The 25,949-nt window shown below is 38.5% G+C and overlaps 2 pseudogenes; both read right to left on the bottom strand.

The window, feature by feature from the left end:
* Positions 1-6,163: 6,163 nt before the first annotated feature.
* Positions 6,164-8,420, bottom strand: LOC134384184 (cytochrome c oxidase subunit 1-like; annotated as a pseudogene).
* Positions 8,421-8,493: 73 nt separating this feature from the next.
* On the bottom strand, positions 8,494-9,434 carry LOC134384183 (NADH-ubiquinone oxidoreductase chain 1-like; annotated as a pseudogene).
* Between the last annotated feature and the right edge of the window lie 16,515 nt (positions 9,435-25,949).

Here is a 25,949-nt window from a genome sequence, read left to right as displayed (position 1 = left end):
GGGTTATCTTTTTCCTTTCTTTCTTTTTAAAAAAATTTATCAATATACAATGTAGTTGATTTTCATGTCCCTTTACCAATTCCTCCTTTCCCTCCCTCCCTACCCCTCATCAACATCACACCTCTTCACTTGTTGTAACAAGTTCAAGGAATTATGATTGCTGTGTCTTCTTTCCCCCACCCATTTATTTGTTTGTATATTTATTTATTTATTTTAATTAGCTCACACAAATAAGTGAGAACACGTGGTATTTCTCTTTCTGACCTGGCTTATTTTACTTAATATAATTTTCTTTAAGTCCATCCATGTTGCTGCAAATGGTAGTATTTCACTTTTTTTTTTTATGCAGCAAAGTAGTATTCCATTGTGTAGACATAACACATTTGCCTATCCACTCATCTGATCATGGGCATCTAGGCTGGTCCCACCTCTTGGCTATTATAAATAGTGCTACAGTAAACATGGGAGTACAGATATCCCTTTGACATGATGATTTCCATTCCTCTGGGTATATACCCAGCAGTGGAAATCTGTGTTTTAATATTACCCTTACAAAGGTTAGTTAAAACATATACCAATTTTTTGTCAATTTTTTTTTTTACTTTCATGTTTGCTTGTACATCTTGCAAACTACTTTATGCAAGACATAATTCTAGGTGCTGAGCAGAATATAATAATGAGAAGGAAAAAATTCTGGCCCTCAAGTACCTAGCTGTGGGATAACAACAGTAAAAAAAGTTAACGTATAGATCAGAATATGACTGAATGTTAAAAGAGGTATAAATCTAAAATAATATGGGATTCAGATTAAAGAAAAAGGGAAATAATATTAAATAAATGCAATTGTGGGAGGATTAGTTAATAAGATGGCTTTAACAAGATGGATTGGGTAGGAGAAAGATATTTTGAAAGGTGCAGATAAATCCAGTTACTCAAAACAATATGAGCAAAAGCCTTGTTGCTGAAGTATGGAATGTATTCAAAGACCATCATCCAGTGATGGTATCTTGAGTACAGCTATGGAGGATGTTATCCCCTTCAACAAATTATCACATCTTCTTATGTTTCCAAATAAATGTGTTATCTACATGTTAAAGCAAAACTAGTAGAGTTGTTTTCACTCCCTGTGTGCATTTCCTCTCTTCCCATTATCTCTTACAACCATTCCAATCAAGGTTTTTTCTCTATCTTTTAACCAGGTTACCAGTACCATCAACACTGCTGAATTCAATAAGTAATTATTTTCCCACAATTTGCTGCCTATCAGCAGCATTTGAACACTTGATTATTCTCCTCCTAGAAACTCTTTCTTCATTTGGCTTCCAGGTAAGAGGTAACCCCACACCCTTGGTTTTGCTTCAACATCAATGCACACGTTATATATGAGGCATTCTTTCAAGTCTCTTAAAATTGAAGTATCTCAGGGCTTAGTCCTTTGGTGGTTTCCTTTCTGCCTGTTCCCTCTTTGTAATATCCAGTTTAATGGACTAAAACAGCAGATATAAATTGAGGACTCCAAAATTTTCATCAATTTCTGAATTCTTAATTCTAGACTCATACATTCAACTGCCCTCTCAGCATTTCCATTTTAGTTATCTATAACACATTTCAGGGCCACACCTCTGATTTCTTTCCCAATCCAATCATCTTTATAGTCTTCCCCATTTTAGATAAAAGGCAACTCCATTCTTCTATTTACTCATGCCAACTCATGGAGACATTTTTGAATACTCTCTGTCACTAATCTCTCCTTTCTCAGAGATCTTCTTCATGGTAACTATAAAATATATCTGGAATCTGATAATTTCTCACCACCATCATTGCCACCACCCTGGTCAAAGTCTATAATGTCTTATATGTTTTCTTGTTTCTGCCCTTGCATTCCTTCTGTTTATTGTCTATATCACAGTCAAATAGATCATGTTAAGATATGAATCAGATCGTAACCTTGGTTTGCTCAAAAACTTTGCAATAAATCCCTATTTCTCTCATACTAAAATCCTCATAAAGGCTCACTGGCTATTTCTTCATCTGAAATACTTTTCTCAAACATCTCCAAGTTCACTTCTTGTGATGGCCAGTTTTGTATGTCAATCAGCTAGGCTATAGTCCCCAGTTATTCATTCAGACACAAATCTATGTATTACTGTGATGGTATTTTACAGATGTGATTGACATATACAATCAGTTGACAGTTGATTTTAAGTAAAGGAAATTATCATCAATAATCTAGGTGGGCCTAATCTAATCAGTAGAAAGTTCTTGAAAACAGAATTGAAATTTCCCTAAATAGGAAAATATGTACTTGTTAACTGTAGAATCATCTTCTGCCTGAGATTTTCCAGACTGCCCTTCCCAACATTTCTATATATTTTGGACTTGCCTAGTCAACCCCCAAAGTATGGTAAACCAATTCCTTGCAATAAATCTGTGTGTGTGTGTATGCATATTCAATTCTTGTTATTCATAGTGGTGATGCTCTATAAAGCCACCATGAACACTGAATTAGCAAATACCGAACCATTGTTCCTATTGGAAATACAGAGTTCAGTACTGATCAAAACATTTCTATCTACTGATCAATTTATAGCCTTATTTTATGTGTGTTCCTGTTTAAAGACAACTTTTTAATATAAACTTTTGATTCATTAATGTTGAATTTATAGCCAACAACACTATAACTGATGCTTGAACAAAGCTTATCTAACACAGGTATTTTCTCCATGAAGCACATCACCGACTTTTCGCACTTAAGAACATTAGACAGCACCGTAACGCTATACCTTGGGGCCATTTTAAATAGTGAAATTACCAGAAAAAAGCACAAAAATGTGAAAAAGATGGCATTAAATAGACCCTAAAAAAGGGATTTTTTTACCATATAAGAGCTAAAACAAGAAGGCATAGTATTGCCTTATTTGACCTTATCTGGGAACATGCCAGTTGCATGACTTAATTTTTTTTCCACTCTGTGCATTTCCACAAATACACAAAAGTGTCATGATTATCGATTAGGATTAATTTGGGGATTACAAATAAATTTTACTGAATAGGTAAATTTGCAAATATGGAATCCACAAATAAGGAGGACCTAATATACGCATACATACACATATATTATCACATACATATAAATGTATGTATTAGTCCAATTCTGCTGCTTATAACAGAAATATCTGAAACTGGGTAATTTATAAAGAAACAATATGTATTGCTTACAGTTTAGGAGCTGGGAAGCCGAAAGTCCAGGCAACACATCTGGTGAGGGCCTTGCTGGTGGGTGGTGACAGCAATGCAGGGTGTCACATGACAGATGATCGAACAAAGACAGAGAGCTTCTCATGTGTTCTCCTTTTAAAGCCAGCAGAGCTATGCCCATGACCACCATTAAATTGTCCATAGATTAATCTGTTCACTAGGCTTGGTCCTCCCAGTCTAATCACCTCTTCAAGGACTCATCTTTCAATTGCCATAATAAGATTTCCCACCCTGTTAACACTGTCACAGTGGGGATCAAGCTTTAATAAGTTTGGGGAGGGGCATTCAATCCATAGCACAGTGTATGTCTCTGTCTGTCTCTGTCTTATTATCATCTCTCTCTAGTCTCCTCTTTCTCTCTCACTCACTCTCTCAGGATATTTATATCCTTTTAGTTCTGTTTTTGTAGTGGAAGCCTGACTGACATACTCTTCATTCGCCTGCTTCAAGTCTTTGCTCAAATTTCAACTTCTTAATGAGGTTCATTCTGAGCACTCCAGTACTTCCAATCCTCCTTAGCCTACTTATTATGTATTTTTTATAGCACTTATCATGTTCTAACATTATATAATATGTTTATGTGGCATGTTTATTCATTATTTATTCTGTTTATTGTTTATTATCTCCCCTGATTCAATGTAAACTTCACGAGAAAAGGATTTATGTATGTTTTGTGAACTGATGAATTTCTATTGCTTAGAATGATGTTTGTAGCATAATAAGTGCTAATAAATATTTTTGAGTGAATGAATGAGGTACTTGACATAAACATTGAGCTTTAAGGTAAACATTTGCTTACTGCTGTTTTCCATGAACTTAGAACAGATTGCTGCTTGTAAGATTATTCTTTTTAGAAATTCTGGAGTAGGCAGCCTGAAGCATATATACACCAATATACACACAAATACACATACATACATATGTGTGTGTATATGCATACATATGTACACACCAATAGAAAAGTGCTTGATATGCTAATAGAGAAGACAAAGTAATTTCTGTTTAAGCAAATTGTTTAACCCTCATGATGGGGAAGAATACCTTTTTCCTAAAAACATTATATTATCTCCATTATGTGTAGGTAAACTTTGAGAATTTTAGTTGAAGTACAATGAAGAGCGTTAGGATCGTGGAGGTAATAATAGTGAGTCATGTTGAGGTGCCTAGTTGTGGCATTTCACTGTGGGAAGGTCGATGTTTCCATTCTTTAACTTAAAGGTTAGTGCTTTTTAGCTTCACAACGTGGTTATAGCATTGAGGTTGATCAGTCCTCGAGGTGTTTGAGTGGAACTAGTTCAAGTAGGGTAGGCATGAAGCTGTGATTTGAACCACAGATTTCTGAGTGTTGTCCGTAGAACAGGCCTGGTCATGTGGCTGTTAGGGTTGCTTGATTTAGGCACCCTGGGATTGCATCCGTTTTTAGGCCTAGCGAGGGCATGGCTCATGAGTGTAGTACGTCCTCAGATGAGATGAGCATGCGGATTGAGATTTCTTTGGGAGTTACCACTTGGTTGTTGACTTCTAGGAGTCGGAGTTCTCCTGGTTTTAGGTCAGGGGTGGGGACAATATATGAGTCGAAGTTTAGGTCTTCGTAGTCTGTGTACTGGTAGCTTCAGTACCATGGTGGCCCGTGGTTTTGATGGTTAGGAGAGGGTTGTTGATTTCATCTGTTATACATAGGATTCGTAATGAGGGGAGGGCAATTAAGATGAGAATAATAGCGGTAGAATTGTTCACACGGTTTCTACGTCTCGAGCGTCTGTGGTGTTTGTGTGAGTGAGTTTTGTAGTTAATATTAGGGAGATGATACAGAGGACTAAGGAGCTGGTTAGGAATACGATTATTAGGGTGTGGTCGTGGAAGTGTAGTAGTTCTTCCATGATAGGGGAGGAGATGTCTTGACGGCCTAGCTGCAGTGGGTATGCCATAAAGAGATAAAGGGTTTGAACCTATAAATTAACCTTGACGAAGTTATGTAATATTTTTACTAATATCTCACTTGTTGAGAAGGTTATAGAGGTTATAGGGTGGGCTTGAAACCATTCTTGCGGGGTTCGATTCCTTCCTTTCTCATTGGGCTTTTGCATAGGTGGGCCCTTCAGACGTGTGGTGGGCAGGGGGCAGCCGTGCAGTCATTCTAGGTTTGTGCTGGGGAGCTCTACTGCTGAAATTTCTCGTTTTGAGGCGAAAGCTTCTCAGATCATGAAAGTTATTAGTATGACTGCCGGTAGGGAGATCAGTGATCCTATGGAGGACGCTGTATTCCGTGCAGTGTATGGTAGGGGTAGTCGGAGTATCTCGTGCTATTCCCGATGGGCCAAAAAAGTGTTGTGGGGAGAATGTTAGGTTTACACCCCCGAATATCATTCTAAAGTGTATTTTGGCTCAGGTGGTGTGGAGGGCATAGCCTGAGAGAATAGGGACAATCAGTGGACAAAGCCTCCTCTGCTGGCGAATACTGTGCCTATGGATAGTACGTAGTGGAAGTGTGCCACTATGTAATAGGTGTCGTGGAGGCCAGTGTCCAGCAATGAGCTGGCCAACATGATTCCTGTCAGGCCCCCACTGTAAACAGGAAAATGAAACCTAGGGCCCATGGTATAGCAGGGGATCATTTGATGTTACCTCTGTGCGGTGCGGCTGGTCTGCTGAATACTTTCATGCCAGTGGGGATTGCGATAATCAGAGTGGCTGATGGAAAGCGTTCTCGGGTGTCCACGTCCATTCCTACTGTGAATACGTGGTGGGCTCAGAGGATGAAGCCTAAGAAGCCCATGGATATCATAGCTCAGGCTATTCCTATGTACCCAAATGGTTCTTTTTTGCCTCAGTAATAGGTTACGACATGGGAGATTTTTCCGAAGCCGGGGAGAATAAGAATATAGACTTCAGGGTGCCCGAAAAATCAGAATAGGTGTTGGTCTAGGATGGGGTCTCCTCCTCCTGCAGGGTCGAAGGATGTGGTGTTTAGATCACGGTCTGTCCGTAGCACGGTGATGCCGGCTGCCAGCACGGGGAGGGAGAGGAGCAGGGGGACGGCTGTGGTTAGTGCTGATCACACCAACAGCGGGGCTGGTATTGGGATACTGCTGGTGGCTTTATGTTGGTAATGGTGGTCATGAAGTTGGTTGCCCCTAGAATAGAGGAGACACCCGCTAGGTGTAGGGAGAAAATTGTAAGATCTACAGAGGCCCCAGCGTGGGCCAGATTTCCGACTAACGGTGGGCGACGGTTCAGCCATCCCGGAGCCGGCCTCTGCTACGGAAGAGGCTAGCAGGAGCGGGAATGACGGGCGAGAAGCCAGAAGCTCATGTTACACATGCGCGGAACGCCATGTCGGGGGCTCCCATCGTGAGGGGGACTAGTCAGTTGCCGAAGCCACGCCTCCGATTATAATGCGTGTGACCATGAAGAAGATCCTTACGAACGCGTGGCTGGTGACGATGACGTTGTAGATCTGGTTGTCGCCCAGGAGAGCTCCGGGCTGGCCGAGCTCAGCTCGAATAAGGAGGCTCAGGGCTGTTCCCACCGTCCCGGCCCAGGCGCCGAATAGGAGAATATTCGGTGGTTTGTTGAGAATAATCAATGGCTGATGGTTTGTTGAGAATAATCAATGGCTGATGAACATGGGTGTGGGATGAAGTGGCTGAGTAGGCGTTAGAGTGTAAATCTAAGCACAGGGGCTGAGACCCTCTTTATCAAGTCCTGAGGTGATTCCTCACGCTGAATTGCCAATTCAGAAGAGCAGCTTCAATTCTGCTGGGGCTTCTCCCACCCCCACCCCCCTTTTTTTTTCCTGGAGGTGGGAAAAGTAGATTGAAGCCAGTCGTTTAGGGTGATTAGCTGTTCACAAATTTTTCGTGGGGTTGGAGCCCGTCAGTCTAGTAAGGGCTTAGCTTAATTAACGTGATTGATTTGTGTTCAGTTGATGTAGGATGAAGTCTTGCAGTCCTTAGGTCAGAAATTAAGTGAGGGACACTTGCTTAGGGCTTTGAAGGCTAAATTTCTAGTGCAGGGTAGAGAAGACTGGTGCGAGAGGTAGGGGGAGTGTTGATAGTATTACGAATGCTGGTAGGAGGAATGTTTGTTTTGTGTTTTCGAATTGTCATTTTGTTTTTGTGTTAGTCACTGGGAATATGGTGAGTGCTGTGGAATAGATCAATTGCACGTAGAAGTATAAGTTGAGTAGTGCTGCAATGGTTATAAGTGTGGGCAGGGCAATGTTGCTATTTTTTTACCATTTCTTGGATGATAATTTATTTAGGTAGGAACCTCATGAGTGGAGGGAGTCCTCCTAGTGATGGTAGGACTGGGAGGATCGTAGGGGTGATTAGTGGTGTTTTGTTTCACAGGAGTGCTAGAGAGGGGATCGTGTGATTTGTGTTGGGGTTGAGAGTGTAAGTATGATGTAGATCAGTAGGTTGAGGATTATGATCCAGGGGTTGTAAATGAGGATCACTATTGCCCAACCTATGTGTGCGATTGATGAGTAGGCGATAATTTTTCACAGCTGTGTTTGGTTGAGTCCTCCTCACCCTCCTACTAGGATGGATAGGATGGCAGTGGTTAGGGTGATGTAGGGGTTGAGTAGCAGTGACATTTGGAATGTAATTGAGATAGGGGCTAGTTTCTGTCGTGTTGGTAAGATTATGCTTGAGGTTAGAGGGATTCCTTGTGTTACTTTTGGAACTCAGAAGTGAAAGGGGGATAAGCCTAGTTTGATGATTAGTGCTAACGTTAGTAGTGCGGTTGCTAGAGGGTTATTTATGTTTGTGATTGTTCATTGCCCTGAGTTTGTTGTGTTGATTATGATGGCTATTATTAGGAGTGTGGATGCTGTTGCTTGTGTGAGAAAGTATTTGGTGTCTGCTTCTGTTGACCATGGCTTTTTTTTTTTAATTAGGGTTGGAATAAAGGCAAGCATATGTATTTCTAGGCTGGTTCACATTATTAGCCAGTGGGAGCCTAGTATTGTGAGTAGGTGCCTGTGAGTAGGGTCATGAGGATAAGAAGAATTACGGGGTTAATTAGTATGGGAAGGGTATAAACCAACATTTTGGGGGTATAGGCCCGATAGCTTGTTTAGCTGAGCTTACTGTAGGATATGGTGTAATAGGTAGCACGGTGAGTTTTGAGTTCTTAGGAGTGGGTTCAATTCCCATGGTTCTAGATACAAGAGGGTTGGAACCTCTATTATTTACTCTATCAAAGTAACTCTTTTGTCAGACATATTTCTTAGGTTTGTGGGGGGATGCTTGATAGTAGAATAGGTATTGAGACGTGTCATATACATAAGGCTAATGTTAGTGGGAGGAAGTTTTTTCATAGGAGGTGCATTAGTTGGTCATATTGGAATCGTGGATAGGAGGCTTGGATTCATAGGAATAGGGCTGTTAGGAGGAGGATTTTGGAGGTAAAGTTAGTTAAGTGTGAAAATTTTTGGTGTGGAAATGTCATAAAGTACTCCTAGGAAGATGATGGTGGTGAGGGCATTTATTATGATGATGCTGATATATTCAGCTATGAAGAATAGGGCGAAGGAGCCTGCGGCATATTCAACATTGAATCCTGATACAAGTTCTGATTCACCTCCTGCTAGGTCAATGGGGCTTGGTTGGTTTCTGCTAGTGTTGAAATGAATCATATTATGGCTAGTGGTCATGACGGAAGGATTAGTCATATGAATTCTTGGGTAATGATGAGGTTTGATAGGGCGTAGGATCCATTTATAAGTAAGACTGACACGAGAATGATGGCTAAGGTGACTTGGTATGAAATTGTTTGGGCTACCGCTCATAGGGCTCCAATTAGAGTGTATTTTGTGTTTGAGGCTCATCCAGATCAGAGGACTGAGTAGATGGCTAGGCTTGAGGTGGCCAGGATGAATAATATTCCCATGTTTAGGTTGGCCAGGGGGTGGGGTATTGGTAATGCAGGGTGAGGGCTAGTGTAGGTGCGATGATATATAGGGAGGTAGCAGATGTTAGTGGTCAGAATGGTTATTTGGTGAATAACTTTAGTGTGTCTGCAAAAGGTTGAAGAAGACCATAGGGGCCAACAATATTGGGTCCTTTGCAAAGTTGTATGCAGCTGAGCATTTTCCACTCTGCGAGAGTGAGGAATGCCATTGCAAGTGTAATGGGAATAATGAGTAGAAGCATGTTAATGACGTACATGTTGTTAGGAAGAGGAGTTGAACCTCTGATTGTAAAGTCTTAAGTTTTATGCAGTTGTCAGGCTCTGCCATCCTAATGAGCCCTGCTCTTGGGCGGGGCATGTGGGGATGGGCTGAACTGAGATTACATCATTCATTGGGGTCTAAGGCACTTTTTGAAGCAGGCCTTTTTTCTCTTGTCCTTTCGTACCGGGAGAAATGCAGTAATAGATAAAAACCGACTTGGATTGCTCCACTCTGAACTCATATCATGTAGGATTTAATGGTTAAACAAACCTTTAATAGCGGCTGCACCATTGGGATGTCCTGATCCAACATCAAAGTTGTAAACTCTATTGTCGATAGGGACTCTAAAATAGAATTGTGCTGTTATCCCTAGGGTAACTTGTTCCATTGATCAAGTTGTTTTGAGTCAATTGATGATTGTGTTGCTTTGACTGGTTGGTCTAGGTCATAGTCATTCAGTGGTTTTGTTTTACTCTGAGGTCACCCCAACCAAAATTTCTGGCTCAGAGGGTTTTGTTGTTGATGCCTGGGTTAGTTTTATGTTGTTTTGCTTGAACTAGTTAATTAAAGCTCCATAGGGTCTTCTCATCTTATTTTTATATCCCCACCTCTTCATGGGGAAGTCAATTTCACTGATTAGAATTGGGAGACAGTAAAACCCTCATGAGGCCTTTCATACAAGTCCCTAATTAAGGAACAAATGATTATGCTACCTTTGCATGGTCAGGATACCGCGGCAGGTGAACTGTGTCACTGGGCAGGCAGTGCCTCTAATACTTGTAATGCTAGAGGTGATATCTTTGGTAAACAGGTGGGGTTTATAGTTGCCGAGTTCCTTCAGCTTCTTTTAATCTTTCCTTTATGCATGCCTGTGTTGGGTTAACAATTGAAGGAATAAGTGGATTTTGTTTGAACAATTTTTATTGTATTGTTAATTATCAGTGGGCATCCAGTCTGATATAGGCTTATGCAGGGAGATCGGGGTTCTTGTTACTCATATTAACAGTATTTCTTCTATATAAGTATAGATTGGTCCACTTGGGTGTTAGGAGTTTGGTGCAGGTGGTAGGAATTAAGTCTTCATGGTTGTTGAGCTTGAACGCTTTCTTAATTGGTGGCTGCTTTTAGGCCAACAATGGATGGTTAGTAGCTTACTCTCTATGGGGGGTTGAGTCCCGTGTCTAAAGGGCTATACCTCTTTAGACTAGCATTTAAATTTACATTTGGAGTAGTGAGTTCTTTAGGTAAATTTAAAGTTGAACTGTAATTCTGCACTGGACAACCAGCTATCACCAGGCTCGGTTGGCTTTTCACCTCTACTCATAGGTCTTCTCACTATTTTGCCACATAGATGAGTTTGTCCTTGTGACTGCCCATGAGTAGCTCATCTGGTTTTGGGGTTTTTGGCCAAAGTCTCTTTGTCAAGGTTGTTCTAGTTAATCCATTATGCAAAAGGTACAAGGGGGAAGCTTTGCTATTTGGTACTGGAGCTTGTTCTTTCATCTTTCCCTTATGGTACTGTCTCTATAGTGCCTGTGGATAATTTCTATCTCCTCTACTTGTAAAAGTGTTTAAATGATTTGGTTTAGAGTTGAGTTCTTTCTTCATGTTTGAGTTGCCTGGGCTAGAGCTGGTTCAAAGTGGTCAGTTGGTGTGAAATCTTCTGGGTAGAGGCCAGATGCTTTGAATTAAGCCACACTTTGGTGTTTCCAAGTACACTTTCTAGTACACTTATGTTGTTATGACTTGTCTCCTCTAGGTCTGGTGGCAGTAGCTCTGGTAGAAATTTCATCTGCAGTGGTATTTGAGGAGGGTGACAGGTGGTGTGTGCATGCCTCATAGCCTTTTTCAATCAAGTTCTCTATTCTTGGTTTACTGCTAAATCCTCCTTTGGCCTCCAATTTTCATGGGGGCTGTCGTGGGTGGGTTGTGCTGGGTTAGAAAATTTAGTCCATTTCTCCCATCTCATGGGCTGTACCTTGACCTCATGTTTTTATGTGGATTCTTGTGCTTACTCTTTGTGCCTTGGAAGGGTTTGCTGAAGATGGCAGTATACAGGCTGAGTTGGGCAAGGGATGGTGAGGTATATTGGGGTTTATCAATTATAGAACAGACTCCTTTAGAGGGATGTGAAGCACCACCAAGTCGTTTGAGTTTTGGGCTGTTGCTGGTAGTACTCTGGTGAGCGGCTTTGTTTGACTAGCCACCTGGGTTTATGGCTGAGCATAGTGGGATGTCTAATCCCAGTCTGAGTCTCAGCTGTCATGTGTCAGGCTGTTATAAAGTCACTTTCATGGTTTATTTTGTCCTTGGCTATGGCTTTTTACAGTTTGGATGTGGTTTAACTTTATTTGTTGTTTGTACCCTTAAACACGCTTTATGCCAAGTTTTATTTGTTTGGATTAATCATTTGAGTGTGGTGGTTGGCATGAAATTTACCAATCCTAGGTTAGCGTAACTTAGTCAAACTTTCATTTATTGCTAAATTTTTATCACGGCTGTATCCTGTGGGGGTGTGGCTAGGCAAGGCGTCGTGACCTGCCTGGTTGGCGTGTTTGATGCCTACTTCTTTTGATTGTTAGTGACTTAGAGGGTGTTTTCACTGGGGTGTGGATGCTTGCATGTGTAATTTTGCTAGCAACTAATAAAAAGGCTAAGACCAAACCTATGTGTTTATGGAGTTTTGAGAACTCGTCTTGGTATTTTCCATACCTTGCTTTGATAATTTAAGCTACATCAACTCTACTAATTTTCAGCTGAGTGCTAAATTTATTTTATTTTATTTTATTTTATTTTGTCAATATACATTGTGGCTGATTATTGCTCCCCATCACCAAAACCTCCCTCCCTTCTCCCTCCCCCCCTCCCCCCAACAATGTCTTTTCTGTTTGCTTGTCGTATCAACTTCAAGTAATTGTGGTTGTTATATCATCTTCCCCCCCCCCGTTTTTGTGTGTGTCTGTGTGTGTGTGTGTGTGTGTGTGTGTGAATTTATATATTAATTTTTAGCTCCCACCAATAAGTGAGAACATGTGGTATTTCTCTTTCTGTGCCTGACTTGTTAATTTGGGTGCTACGTGAGCATTGGGAGTGGGGTTAGAAACTCTGGTAAGAAAAAGGGTTGGCATTCAGCCCTTAAGCCTAAATTTTGGCAAAATTTAGAGCAAAAATTAAGTTGCTTTACTTGAGGGTTGGGCTGAAACCTGCTTCTAGATGAGTTTATAATTAAATTCATAAACCTCATGGTTGAGGTTTATTGGGTTAAAGTGTTGTATGAGTGTTGTGTGGGGTTTTGTTTTGACTGTTAAGTTTTAGTTTTGATAGAGTTTTGGTCATGGGATGCTATTGCGGGTATCTCCAGTTGATGTGTGGGGTGTATCTCTTGTTTTGGGGGTTTGGCAGGAGGAAATAAGCACCTATGGACTGTTAAAATTGGGGAAGGGGGTGTTTGCAGATTTAATCAGGGCTGGTTGTGTGTGTGTGCACGTGGGTTGTGCACGTGTGGGTTGCGTGCACATTTTATGTGTTATGCCTATAATCACTTTTGGTGGTCTCACAAAACTGGTACATGGATTGGAAATGAAAAGAGTTCCAAGTAAAGGCTGATTTTTCCTATAGGACATTTTTTAATTTAGGTAATAGAAAAAGCTAGGACCTAGTCCAGAAGCCAAAGCCACGATGATAGGGTGAATAAGCAGTAGCCTGTATCAAGCACATGACATTTTCCAGCTTTTGGACTTCATAAGCTGTAAAGCTAAAGGAGCTGAAAGTCAAAGAGCAGAATTTTTTTAAAAAAGTTTTACTAAAAGTGGGACTCAGTCCTGACTCAGATCACTTCCTCTACTGATAGAGATGATCATTAGCTCATTCTATTTTACTATGAGAGGAAAGGGGTGAATCTTTATGAATGGAAGATATTATTTGGACAGATACAGGATTTTCTGATAAAGTCTGTTTTAAAATTTAGATAAAACAACAAAAAAATTATACATGTATCTTAGTCCATTTGGGATGCTGTAACTAAATATTATACAGTAGGTAACTTTAAACAACAGAAATTAATCTCACACAGTTCTGGAGGCTGGGAAGTTCAAGATTAAGGCACTAGCTAATTTGGTGTTGGCATGTTTTCTGGTTCATAGAAGATCCCTTTCAGCTGTGTCTTTACATGGTGAATGGAAGGGGTGAGTTAGTTCTATGGGGAGTCTTTTATAAGGGTACTAAGCTCATTTGTCAGAGTTCTGTCCTCATGACCAAATTACTTCTTAATGGCCTTCTAATACCAGCACATTGGGGATTAGGATTTCAATGTATGAATTTTGGAGTGATACAAATATTCAGACCATAGCAATATGCAAACATGCAAGAAAATGTGATTAATAATCAGGAGAAAGAATAAATAATTGAAGCAGGTTCTAACATGGTTTAGAGATTAGAATTAGCATCAATAACTAAAATAGCAGCATTAATAAATTAAAGATAGGAAAAGATGGAGAAACTGAATGTATATGGAAAATTTTGACATATATTGAAATCTATAAAAAATGAATCAAATGGACATTGTAGAACTGAAGTGTTTTATCTAAATTTCAAAACTCATTGGATATATTTACCAACTGATGTAAAGAATAAATAAAAGGAATGAACTCAAAGACAGATCAATAGAAAACATTCAATATGAGTTACAGAATGAAGAAGAAGAAGAGAAAGGAGGAGAAAGTATAAAAAACATGTGGAGCAGAGACAAACTTAGATTTTGCTAGGTAACCTACCATAGCCAAGCCAAGTGGCTTGTCACAACAGCCACTTATTATTTCTTCACAATTCTGTGGGTTGACTGAATGGTTCTTTGAATTGGGACAGGACTGATTGATCTCTCCAGGGCTAGACTTCATGCATCTCAGAGTTATCTGATGGGTAAGTGCCTAGAATTGAGTCTCTCCAAAACTTAATCCCCACTGCAACTGTTAAGGGTGGGAAATCGTATTATGGTAATTGAAAGGTGAGGCCTTGAAGACTTGATTAGATTGTGAGGACTGTACCCTTGTGAATGGATTGATCCATTCTTGGAGTAATGGGAGCGTTTCTGGTGGCTTTAAAGAGAGAGTGAATGAGGAGGTTACTCTCTTTCTGCTCCACCATTTCTGCCCTGTGAGACCTTTGGGTCACTGTCACCACCACGACCCTCACCATATGTGTTCCCTGGACTTTGGACTTCCCAGCCTCCAAAACTACAAGCAATAAATTTTGTTTTATTACAAATCACCCAGTTACAGGTATTTAGTTTTAATCAACAGAAATGGACTAATACAGTAAGTTAGTGGCAATATCATCTAGAAAATCCTCTCATGTCTGGTACTTGGCAGGCTACAGGATGATGGGTAGCCAACTACTGTCTGGGGCATCTTGTTTCTCCCCTTCCTGGCCTTTCCTTCAGCAGGAGGTAAACTCAGATGCATTCACATGATAGTTTTAGGATTCTAAGAAAATGAGAAAGGAAAAGCTCCAATTCCTAAGTGCTTTTCAAGTTTTAGCTTTCACCACAATTGGCCAATGTCCAAAGCCATTCAAACAGCCAAGTTCAGACTTAAGAGGTGGAGAAACAGACTACACTCTTGTTGGGAGGAGCAACAAATTCTCATTACAAAAATTGTGTCTGCATGGATGAATTAAAAAAAAAAAAATTGTGGCCATTTTTGCAATCTACCATGATCTGAAATTGAAATCTGAAAAGGAAGGAGAAATGTATTAGATCAAATACAATATTTAGAAAGTGAAATGCTAAACATTTTCCAAAACTGCTTAAAAAAAAAAAAATCAAACACCAAATTAAAAACAAAAAACAAAAATGGAAACAACAAACAAAATACATTTTTAGGAATTAATTAATTAAACAAACCAAATGGAACAACTAACTCCATGTTAGTTAAACTGTTTAAGAACAAAGACAGATGATCTTAAAAGTAGCCAGAAAAGTAAGAAACATCACCTTTAAAGAAACAATAGTAAGATGATGGTTAATTTCTCAACTGATATTGTGAAAACCAGAAGATAATGCAATATTAACTTTACAGCATTGAAAAATAAGTATCTATCAGAAATAGAATGAATAAATGTTGCTAAGGATGTGAAACAAGTAGAGCACTTACAGAATGGTGCAAGTGTATAGGGGTAAAGTTACTTTGAAGTCTCTTTAGTAATATGTACAAAAGCTATATATGTAACTTCCCTGTGACCCAGCTATTCCACTCCTAATTATATATCCCTCCAAAAATTAGTACACATGACCACCAAAATACATATGCAAAGATGTTCATAGCAGCTTTCTTCATGATAGTCACAAATTCAAAACAACCTAAGTATGCATCAAAAGTAGGGTGGATACATATATTGTTATCTCTCATGTAATAGAATACTGGTGTTGGGTTTTTAATACTCATATTTACTAACTTTATCCTGAATGCACATGAGATGATCTGGCCCATACACAGATTATTATTAACCACTTAAAAAGCAAATGATGACTCTGTGGCCCTCCACACACCAATTCTTACTCCTGGGGTGATGTGATGAAAGCCGGATCAAATGTTCTTACACATAAAAACTTTGAAATCTAAATTATAGACAAAAAAATGTAGAAAAATGGATTTTCTCTGCTTATACTTGTTTAAAGGAGAAAGAAGGAGGTACCTCTCTCTCTTCTCTCAAAAGAAGGAAGAAAAAACTTTGCACCTTGGGCAAGGGATGGGAAGGATTCCCTAACCCTTTGGAATATAATAAAAATTTTCTGCCAAGCAGATAGTACCAGATTTTACAGTTTAAAGACGTTGCCAAAATCATGGGCTTCTTTTCTTCTTGAAAGGTAAACATGTACCTCCAGAGTTAGGCAAATCTCTCTGGAGTTCTCTTTCTGTACACCTGCAAATTCACTTCCCAAGGCTTGCTGTCAGCCTGGGATCCCAAGTTTTCAGTAAAGTGTATGTAGAAATCTCCCCTTCTTTAGAAACACAAATGTATTTTCTCTATGCTCAGTAACTACACAGCAATATGAAAGAATAAGCCACTTCTAAACTTGGTAAAATGGATTAATCTCACAAATATATAATGAGGAAAGAAACCTCAGGGGCTGGGGGGTGGAAATGTACTTTATGATTCTGCTTGTATGAAATTCAAGGATAGGCAAAACTAATTTATGGTGACAGAAGTCAGAATAACGGTCCCCTCTGGAGGAGAAAGTGAATGGGAAGGGACTTGTGAAACAATTCTGGTCCTGGAAATTTTTTATATCAATATATATGGTGATTGCTTTTATATGTAAAATTTTATAAATATTACACTTAGAGTACATTTGTGCACTTTACTGTATGTTATTTTTCAATAAAAATATTTTTGAACAGAATAATGTTTTAGTTGAAGTAAGAGGTCTTTTTTTTGTAGACCCAATTAGAATAGTTTTGTCATTTTTCTCCAATAACACTTTTTAATTCTCGTATAAAAATTAAAAATAAATGAGAGGTTGAATTTATCAGGGGATAGGGCTGAGAAAGATGTAGTAAAGAGCTCTTATTAATGATAATAACTTTTGATTTAAGTTTGATCTTGTGATTTATGGTAGGTGAATGAAACTAAAATAGGAGATTAAGAAAGGCTATATAAAACAACTTGTAATAGTATTAAAACAACTTATTTGAAAATTATCCCACTTAATCTTCTCAAAAGCTGAGACATAGGAAACATTACATTTCCAAAAATGAAACCAATAAAACCAGAAAGACTTAAATATTGAGATGCCTTACTTGTGGGTATAGAGCTAGGATTTAAACTAAGGTATAATAATAATGCCCTTGCCTAGAAATCTTATAGCACCACGATTTATAAGATAAAAATTTTGAAACAATCTAAATTATTCAATAAATTGTAAAACACACATAATATGGAGTATTAGTAGGTAAAAAGAAATGAGGAGACATAGATTGTCACCATGTGATAAGTATAAAAATTAGTTGCAGAGTTTCTTAGATTTCTTTGCATTCAGAGGCTTTGGAGCTTACACTAAATAATGACATCTTTAATTGAGGATTCAGGGCCAGGCAAAGGTAGAATTTGATACAGTGCAATATAGAACTTAGTTCATCCCACAAGACATCCTAGAGCTGGGATGGCCTTCAGAGCTTCCCAAATTGAGACCAGAGTTTTAGCCTACATATCCTTACATAGACCAGTCATTAAATAAATGCTGCTTCAGGGGAGGAGGTTGGAACTGGACAAGTATGGAAGAGGGTAATTTGGAGAGGGGGAACTCATTCACAGTAGTTGGCTGAATGAATGCCTCAATCATGAAGGTGGAAGATCTGCATAACACACCATGGTATACATTACAGTCTGTGCACTGGGCCACATGGGCCACGTGCTTTTTAAAGTTTAACCCAAGTAGAAACAGATTCTCAAAGACAGTGATTTGTCTTTTTGGAGAAACATATAAAAGGAAGGTTAGTGGGACCAACTAGGATCTTGCTGCTGCAGGTAACCTTGAGGCCAAAACTGATGTCCATCATCTGCCTCCTATATTGCCTATGCCAGATTTCTATCATCTGCAGCTAGCACCTCTGCTACTCTTTGTAGTTTACCTCATAGAATTACCCAGACCCTTGTCTCTAATGGGTGAAATTCCCTGCTTTCCATGTCCTTCTCAAATTGTGTGTGCTACCTTCGTCAAATTATCACCCAAATCAGGCTACTGTAACATTTTATGCAGCTATAACAAATACCTGAGACCAGGTAGTTTATAAACAATAGAAATTTATCTTTCACAGTTATAGAGGATAGGAAGTTCAAAATCAAGGCATCAACATGATCACTGTCTAGCGAGGGCTGCTCTCTGCTTCCAAGTTGACACCTTATTACTGCATCATCCAGAGGAAACCCACCGTATGTCCAGTAAGGAATGGAAGGGCAAAAGGGGACAAATGTTGTGTCCTCCAGCCCTTTTACAAGATTGCTACATTGCTAATTCTATTCAGGAGGGCTCCACCCTCATGACTTAATCACCTCCTAAAGGCCCACCTCTTAATACTATCACATTGGTGATTAAGTTTAAACATATAAATTTTGGAGGATGTTCATACCACGACATTTCACCCCAGACCACAAAATTCATGTCCTTCTCACATGCAAAATGCGTTCATTCCACTCTCAAAAGTCTTAAAATTCTCAAAAAGTGTAAAGTTCAGAATCTCATCTAAATCAGATATGGGTGAGACTCAAGGTCTGATTCGTCCTGAGGCAAATTGCTCATCAGCTACAAACAGGTAAAATCAAGCAAGTTATGTGCTTTCAAATACTATGGTGGGATGGGCATAGGATAGACATTCCCTCCCAAAAGGGAAACAAAGGCAAGACAAAAGAGTAACTGGTCCAAAGCCCAACAGAGCATGTCCATACAATTTCATATCCCACCTTCTGGACAAACTGGAGTAGAGGTTGGGCTCCCGAGGCCTTGAGGGCTTCCATCCCCAAGGCTTTGCTGGGCATACCCCACGTACCAGCTCTTATAAATAGAAATCAGGTGCTGGAAGCTCTCCCACTCAGGCATTGAATATTGGTAGCTCTATAGTTATAGGGCCTCAGGGGCAGCCCTGTTTCCATGGCTCTACTAGATATCGTCCGAGTGGGGGTTTTCAGAGTGGCGCCTTCCCTTTGTTTCTGCCCAGGCCCCAAGGATCTCTGAGGCATCCTTTGAAATCTAGGTGGAGGTAGCCATGCCCCCACAGCTCATTCACTCTGCATGTCTGCAGAATTAGCACTACATGGATGCTGCTAAGGTTTACTGCTTGTACTTTCTGGACTGGTAGACAGAGCCACATATGGGCCCACTTGAGCCACACCTGGGGTAGCCAAAAAGCACTGCACTGGAATTTGGAAAGCAGAAGTTTGAGGCAGCCCTGGGCAGCAAGACCTGAGGTCCCATGGGTGCCTTTGGCTCTTCATTTAAAATTGTTCTTCCCTCGAGGGCCTGGCATCTGGTTCTTTCTACTTATAAGAGCTGGTATGTGGACTATGCCTAGCAAAGCCTTGGGGATGGAAGCCCTCAAGGCCTCGGGAGCCCAACCTCTACTCCAGTGTGTCCAGAAGGTGGACTATGAAATTGTATGGACATGCCCTGTTGGGCTTTGGACTTACTTTGGACCAGTTACCCTTTTGTCTTGCCTATGTCTCCCTTTTGGAAGGGAGTGTCTATCCTATGCCCAACCTACTATAGTATTTTGAAAGCACATAACTTGCTTGATTTCACCTGGGCCTGTGATGGATGTGGCATTCTTGAAGATCTCTGAAATGCCTCTGAGGTCATTCTTCTGTCGCCTATCCCCGAGGGTGATAGAGATGCAAAGGATTACTCAAAGCCCATTTCCTCTGAGCAGTGAGAAGCCCCAAATGGGTTAATTTTGCAGGAACCCTCAAGAGAGAGGCATTCCTCCTTGGAAAAATAAAACCAGACTGGGGTCTTCTCCCAGTATTTATTTTCCAGGGCAGAAAGTTACAAAAAAGGAACATAGGTGGTTACAAAAAGAATAGTAAGATAATTGTCATGGCAATACTCATTAATTTGTAAAAAGTTAAGTTGATCTACTAACGAAAGCTTGTTCTCAGCAAACATTTTCTCTTCCTACAGCAATTTCCTCAGTATGTTTATGTTACAATTAAGCAGCTTTCTCAACATATCAATCAGTAGGTTAAGCTGTACCAGGGACATCTGCCCTTTGAGCCAGCAATTTTGCTGTGTTACAATTCTTAATCTACAACAGAAACTTTAGCCTGGGGAAAGTTTCCTGTCTTTTGCAAGCTTAACATTTCTATGTGTAATTTTAAAAAGTTAGGTCCTGTGAAATACATTTGTTTTATTAATGTTAGTACTCTCCACATTCTTCCATTGTCTTGATAAATAGCATCTGCTTTCTTCTTATCTCCTTATCTCCATTTGCTTGGCCACATCTTTGGTATTCTCTTCTAAACACACTTTTTAATTTTTTACTTGGCCAGGCTAAAACTTTTCCAAACCTTTAGGTTCTGCTTTTCTCTTGATTAGAAACTTCACTATTAACTAATTTCTCTCTTCTTGATTTTACTACATGGAGTTAAGACAAGCCATGCAGCGCCCTCAACACTGCTTAAATATTTCTTCTGTCAAATATCCTAATTCATTTCTCTTAAATTCTGTTTTCCACAAAGTACTAGGACTGATATATATTTCAGCCAAGTTCTTTGCCACTTTGTAAAAAGGGTGACCTTTCCTCAAATTCTTAATAAAATATCCTCATTTCTGCCTAAAACTTCATTAGAATGGTCTTTACTGTCTGTATTTCTACCAATATTCTGTTCACAGCCACTTATGTAATCTTCTAAGACTGAGGCTTTAACTATAACACTTCTCTTCTTCTTAGACCTCACCAGAATCATTCTTAATGCCCCATTCATGGCAATCTAGGCTTTTTCCAGCATGAACTTCCAAATTCTTCCAGGCTTTGCCATTATCCAGTTCCAAAGCTGCTTTCACATTTTCAGGTATTTGTTATAGCAGTACCCTGCTTCTTGATACCAATTTTGGCCTTAGTTCATTGATGCTCTTGTAAGAAAATACCTGAGACTGGGTAGTTTATAAAGAATAAAAATTTGTTTCTCACAGTTCTGGAGGCTGGGAAGTCCAAGATCAAGACAGAAGAAGTTTTGGCATCTGGTGAGTGCTGCTCGCTGCTTCCAAGATGTCACCAAACAAGGTGCATCTTCTGGAAGGTATGAAGACTTTTGGTCCTCACATAGCAGGAGGGATGGAATGGCAAAAAAGGTATGAATGCTGTGTCCTCCAGCTCTTTTATAAGGTTGTTAATCCCCTACATCTACTCAGTTGTCTTCATCCAAAGTCCCAGGTACCACCCCTTCATAATCAGGACCCTCTTCTTGGCATGAGGAGACTGGATAAGATTAAGAATTCAACTCAATGAAGTTCTATTACCATTTTTATTAAGTTCTGGGCATTGTCTTCACTTTTAGAAGGTCCTCCAGCTTTAGAAGGTAAGAGTCTCTCTTTGTATGCCACTAAGAAAGCAATCTGGCTTTCACATGTTGCTTAAATGCATTTTTGAGCATCTTTAGCCTTGCATTGTTTTTTTCCGATGTATCAATAACACACACTAACAGCCATCCAATTTCATAGTACTTATTGTAATTACTTTCTCTGCATTTTTCAAATGCCTGAGTTAATGTACCAGCCAATACATTCCCTTACATTAATATCCTATTTGTTTATAACCAGTAAAAATTTTAACAATCGCTCTACTACAACATGACATGGGCTATGTACTTCATCTACTAGCCCCCTACTAACAATCATGAGGCTCTAATTGATGGCCAAGTAATTAGTAATCCAATTTCAAAATCCCATTTTCAAATTTGCTTCCTGCAACCATTCCTGTCTTACAAAACATCTAGATGGTAAACCCAATACATAGTAACACTAATTTAAAAATCTACCTAATACTCTGATAATCTCTGGGTATACAAAAATAGGAAATCATAGTATGTATATCCAAGTCATGTGTAAGATATAGGATTGATAGATAAACAAATAATAAACAATTATAAGTCACAATGATAACCACCATAGCATTTAAGCTTAAGAGAATACCCATATTGCTATTACCATTAAAAGCTACTGTTCCAAAAAGCTATTGTTCAGAGAAACTGGGTTTCTGCATGAAAAGCTACATAATCTAACTCTTAAAAAAGAGTCATTTTAAAGAATGATGTTAGAACCAACTGGAAGTGGGAACACATTCCATATTACTGGTCTTTTGTGCATACATATTTAATGTAAAATATATGAGAAAAAACTGAAAAACTAACCTATACTTGAAAGCTCATTGCTTTAGGATAACTACTGATCAAAAAAATACCACTGCCTTTACTTCTTATTTTGAAGAAATGAAAACAAACTGCTAAGTTTCATTCTTCTTTTAAACTCAGCACTAGCTGAGAGAAGAGAAAATAGGTGGACAAAAGCAGGGTAGAAATTTTCTTAAATTTTACATCTAGGAAATCACACTGCTAACCCGTAATAAGTTCAAGGTATAGAAACAACTCTATTGTATAGGATTTAACAGCAGTCAACCTATTACCTTTTGATCTTTGAAGAGTAAGTTAAACATCTTAAAGGGTAAACATCCTTGTGTCTGCTCCTCCATTGGAAGGAATATAGTCGCCTCGGGGAAAAGAGTTGTCATTCTCTAGGCTCATTTATGAAATGCTTTAGCAAACAGGTATCTTTGAAAGGAGTTGTTAAATATACAAATGCTATAAAACACCATATATTTCCACTCCCCCACCACCTCAAGGGTGGACCATTTAGTGCAGCGGACTATGGGGATATTCTAATCCTGTTCTTTAAACTGCTTAGTTAATTGTGTCTGTCATTTCATAGTTTCCAGGAAGTTCTTGGAATAGGTAAATTATGTGTTTATTACCTTTTTTTTTTTTTTTTTTTTTTAGGAGAAAAGAAGATATAATATGATTGGAAGGGGTTTTCTTTTTGTTTTCTTTTTTGGTTTTGGTTTTGTGAAACAAAATATAATTTTCATCATGTAAACTCATCATTATACAATGCATATCAGTTCATGAGTTTAAATTTTAAAATTATGATTTTGAGTAGCACAAGCTTTCGGTTGCAAATAACATTTTATGTATTTGTTAGGCTTTCCTTTGTTTTGATGTTATCATGAAATCCCATTTCTCTGCTCTCTCAATTACAGGAAGGTAAACTGCTCCATTTTAGTGATTACTTTTCCTTTCTCCTAACTGATTACAAGCCAAATTATAAAATGCTGGAAGCATTCAGCTTATACCACTTCTCAACTGTAAAGTATAAAAAGCCTGTAGAAAGGATTTAATGAATTTTCTTTTCTTTTTCTTTGTGTTTTATACTAGAAATTGAAGCCTGTGGCAGTTCCTGCTTGTCAGGTGAATTTACGTCCAGACCTGAGATTACAACATAAGATTTCTGACGGAAATTCATTTAGGAATCCCAAGGATTGCTGTGGAGCTTCTTATTGTCCGAACTGAAATTTTAAAACAAAACAAAACTGAACTAAACAAACAAACAAAAAAAACCACACAGAAATCCCAAAGCAGTATATTACTATTATAAATGTGAAAAAATGATTGTCCTTATTTCACTAATAAAAAATTAAGAGGTGCGATACATAACTGTATACTAATGATTTTATATGTTTTCTAAAATATAATAAAAGTGGCAATTGTGCATAAACAGGAGATAGCATCATTACAAGGACTTCTTTTCTTTTTTAACTTGGGCATTTGTGGACACTATAAAATAGTGGTTAGGAAGAGTCTTTGGAGTTAGACCATCTGGGTTCACATACCAGGTTTTCCAATTGCTATCTTTGTGACCTTAAACTAATTATCTACTCTATACCTTAGTTTCTTATTTGTGAAATAATAGATATTAGGGGTTATTAATAGGTATAACAATACCCATATCACAGAGTTGCTGTAAAATTTAAATGAGCTCATGTACTAAAACCTAAAACATTTACCAAATGACCAGCACTTAATTTTACTTAAAAAAAATAAAATAAAAAGTTTAGAGAACTCTGCAGAGAAAATTAAATAATTATGTGGTAGATTGCAAAAATGGCTCTAAATATTCTTTCTCCTGCACCCTACCTTTCCATGTAACTTTACAATACCTTTTCATTCCGACTCTGGCCATGTGACTTGCTTTGGCCAATTAATGCTGGCAAGTGTGATGTAATGAGAGACTTGAGAAACACTTGCACAACTGGGTTTTTATTCTCTTGTGTCTCTACCATTGCCTCGTGAACACACCTGGGCTAACCTGATGGAGGAAAAGAAACACACAGAGCAGAGCCAAATTGTCCCTATTGCTCCAATTGGTGTCATTTTCAGATGAGCTGATGGCCAGCCAGCTTTTAGACACAGGAGTAAACAAAGCCAAGATTAGCAGAGCTACCTATTCAACACCTAGCTAACTCTACATATATGAACAAGAGTAGTAACGCTACACATGTAAGCATAAGTAAGCAAAAGGTTGTATTATTGAGTGTTTTGAATTTCATATCTTTGTTTTGTTTTGTCTTTGATTGTTGTTCATGTCTGCTTCTTCTGGGATACAGATTAATGATGTTTGTCATTGTGATAGGATCCAAGCTAGATATCTCAGTAAAAGGAGTTTTAGCCAGAGAAGTAATATTACTAGGTTAACTGCTTAGATTGTCTTCATGTGTTTTGTCAGTGGAACCAAGTCTGAACTTAAATATTGAATGGACTTGATAAACAGCCTATCCTGATTTTTGTAGCTATCAATCTGATGGGCATTTAAAAACATGCAAAATTGCAGACATATGATACAATAATAAGTTAGTATATCTCCAAGTATAATTGCGTTTTCTCAAGAAATAGAAAAAGATCCATATATACATGTATATATATAAATATATAATTTAGAGTTTATAAAGCATTTTTATTTCTATTACCTCATTATACGGATTTCTGTACTAGCATCAATACCAACCAATTGAATATAATCCAAAATTATGTAAAATAGCCCAGATAATTTATCAACAAATATGTCGAATAAGACCAAGATGAAGATTCATTTAAAGATATCATTTAATATATCCCAAAAGGATGACTTAAAACACTTGTAGTACACTTTTAAATATGAATAACTCATTACAAATAAAGAAAAAGCAAATGAACAGTATGATCAGTTTTTGAACAGTTCAATAAGAAGTTTTCATAGAACAAAAACTTGAGATGCCTGTGTGGGTAGGTATGTGGAGCTGGAGTTAAGGAGAGAGACCTGACTTAAAGGTACACCTAAAGGTGAAGGAGATTGACTGTGGAATAAAATAAAAAATAAAATGTGGAAACCTAAAACACAATGATACTTAAGAAGCAGAATGAGAAAAAGAAGCCAGAGAATAAAACTGAGGCTTAATAGTCCAAGAACCAATAGAAGAACCAAAGAAACAAAGTTGGAGGAGATTATTCAAATAATTAATATAGCCATAAGTTGACATATTGTGCAGAGTTCAGCTAAAATTAGGAATGAGAAGTGACCACTGTTAGCAATTAGGGTAGTGATTTCAATAAGACCAGATTTGATGTAAGAAACGTAGATCTGTCTGATAGCAGGATGAAAGAATACATAGGGAAAAAGCAAGCGGAGACCATAAGAATCATGCACATAAAGGAATGTAGTAAAATGGACAAGCTAGAGTGCAGTGGCACTGGGGAAGGACTTTTGTTTGTTGCTTTAGGGTAAGTGATGATTGATCAGCTTTCTTTGATGTAGAGATGAATTAGTAAAGAGGTATCATTGAAGACAGAAAAAAAGAGTTCATTGACTACAAAATTTTTGCTGAAGCAATGTATGGTATGCAACTAGAAAATGCTTGCAAAAAAGCTTTAGATAGGA

This window comes from Cynocephalus volans, chromosome 8, assembly GCF_027409185.1.
Source record: "Cynocephalus volans isolate mCynVol1 chromosome 8, mCynVol1.pri, whole genome shotgun sequence".
NCBI classification, from domain to species: Eukaryota; Metazoa; Chordata; class Mammalia; order Dermoptera; family Cynocephalidae; genus Cynocephalus; species Cynocephalus volans.
This window is presented reverse-complemented; position numbering and strand designations above follow the sequence as displayed.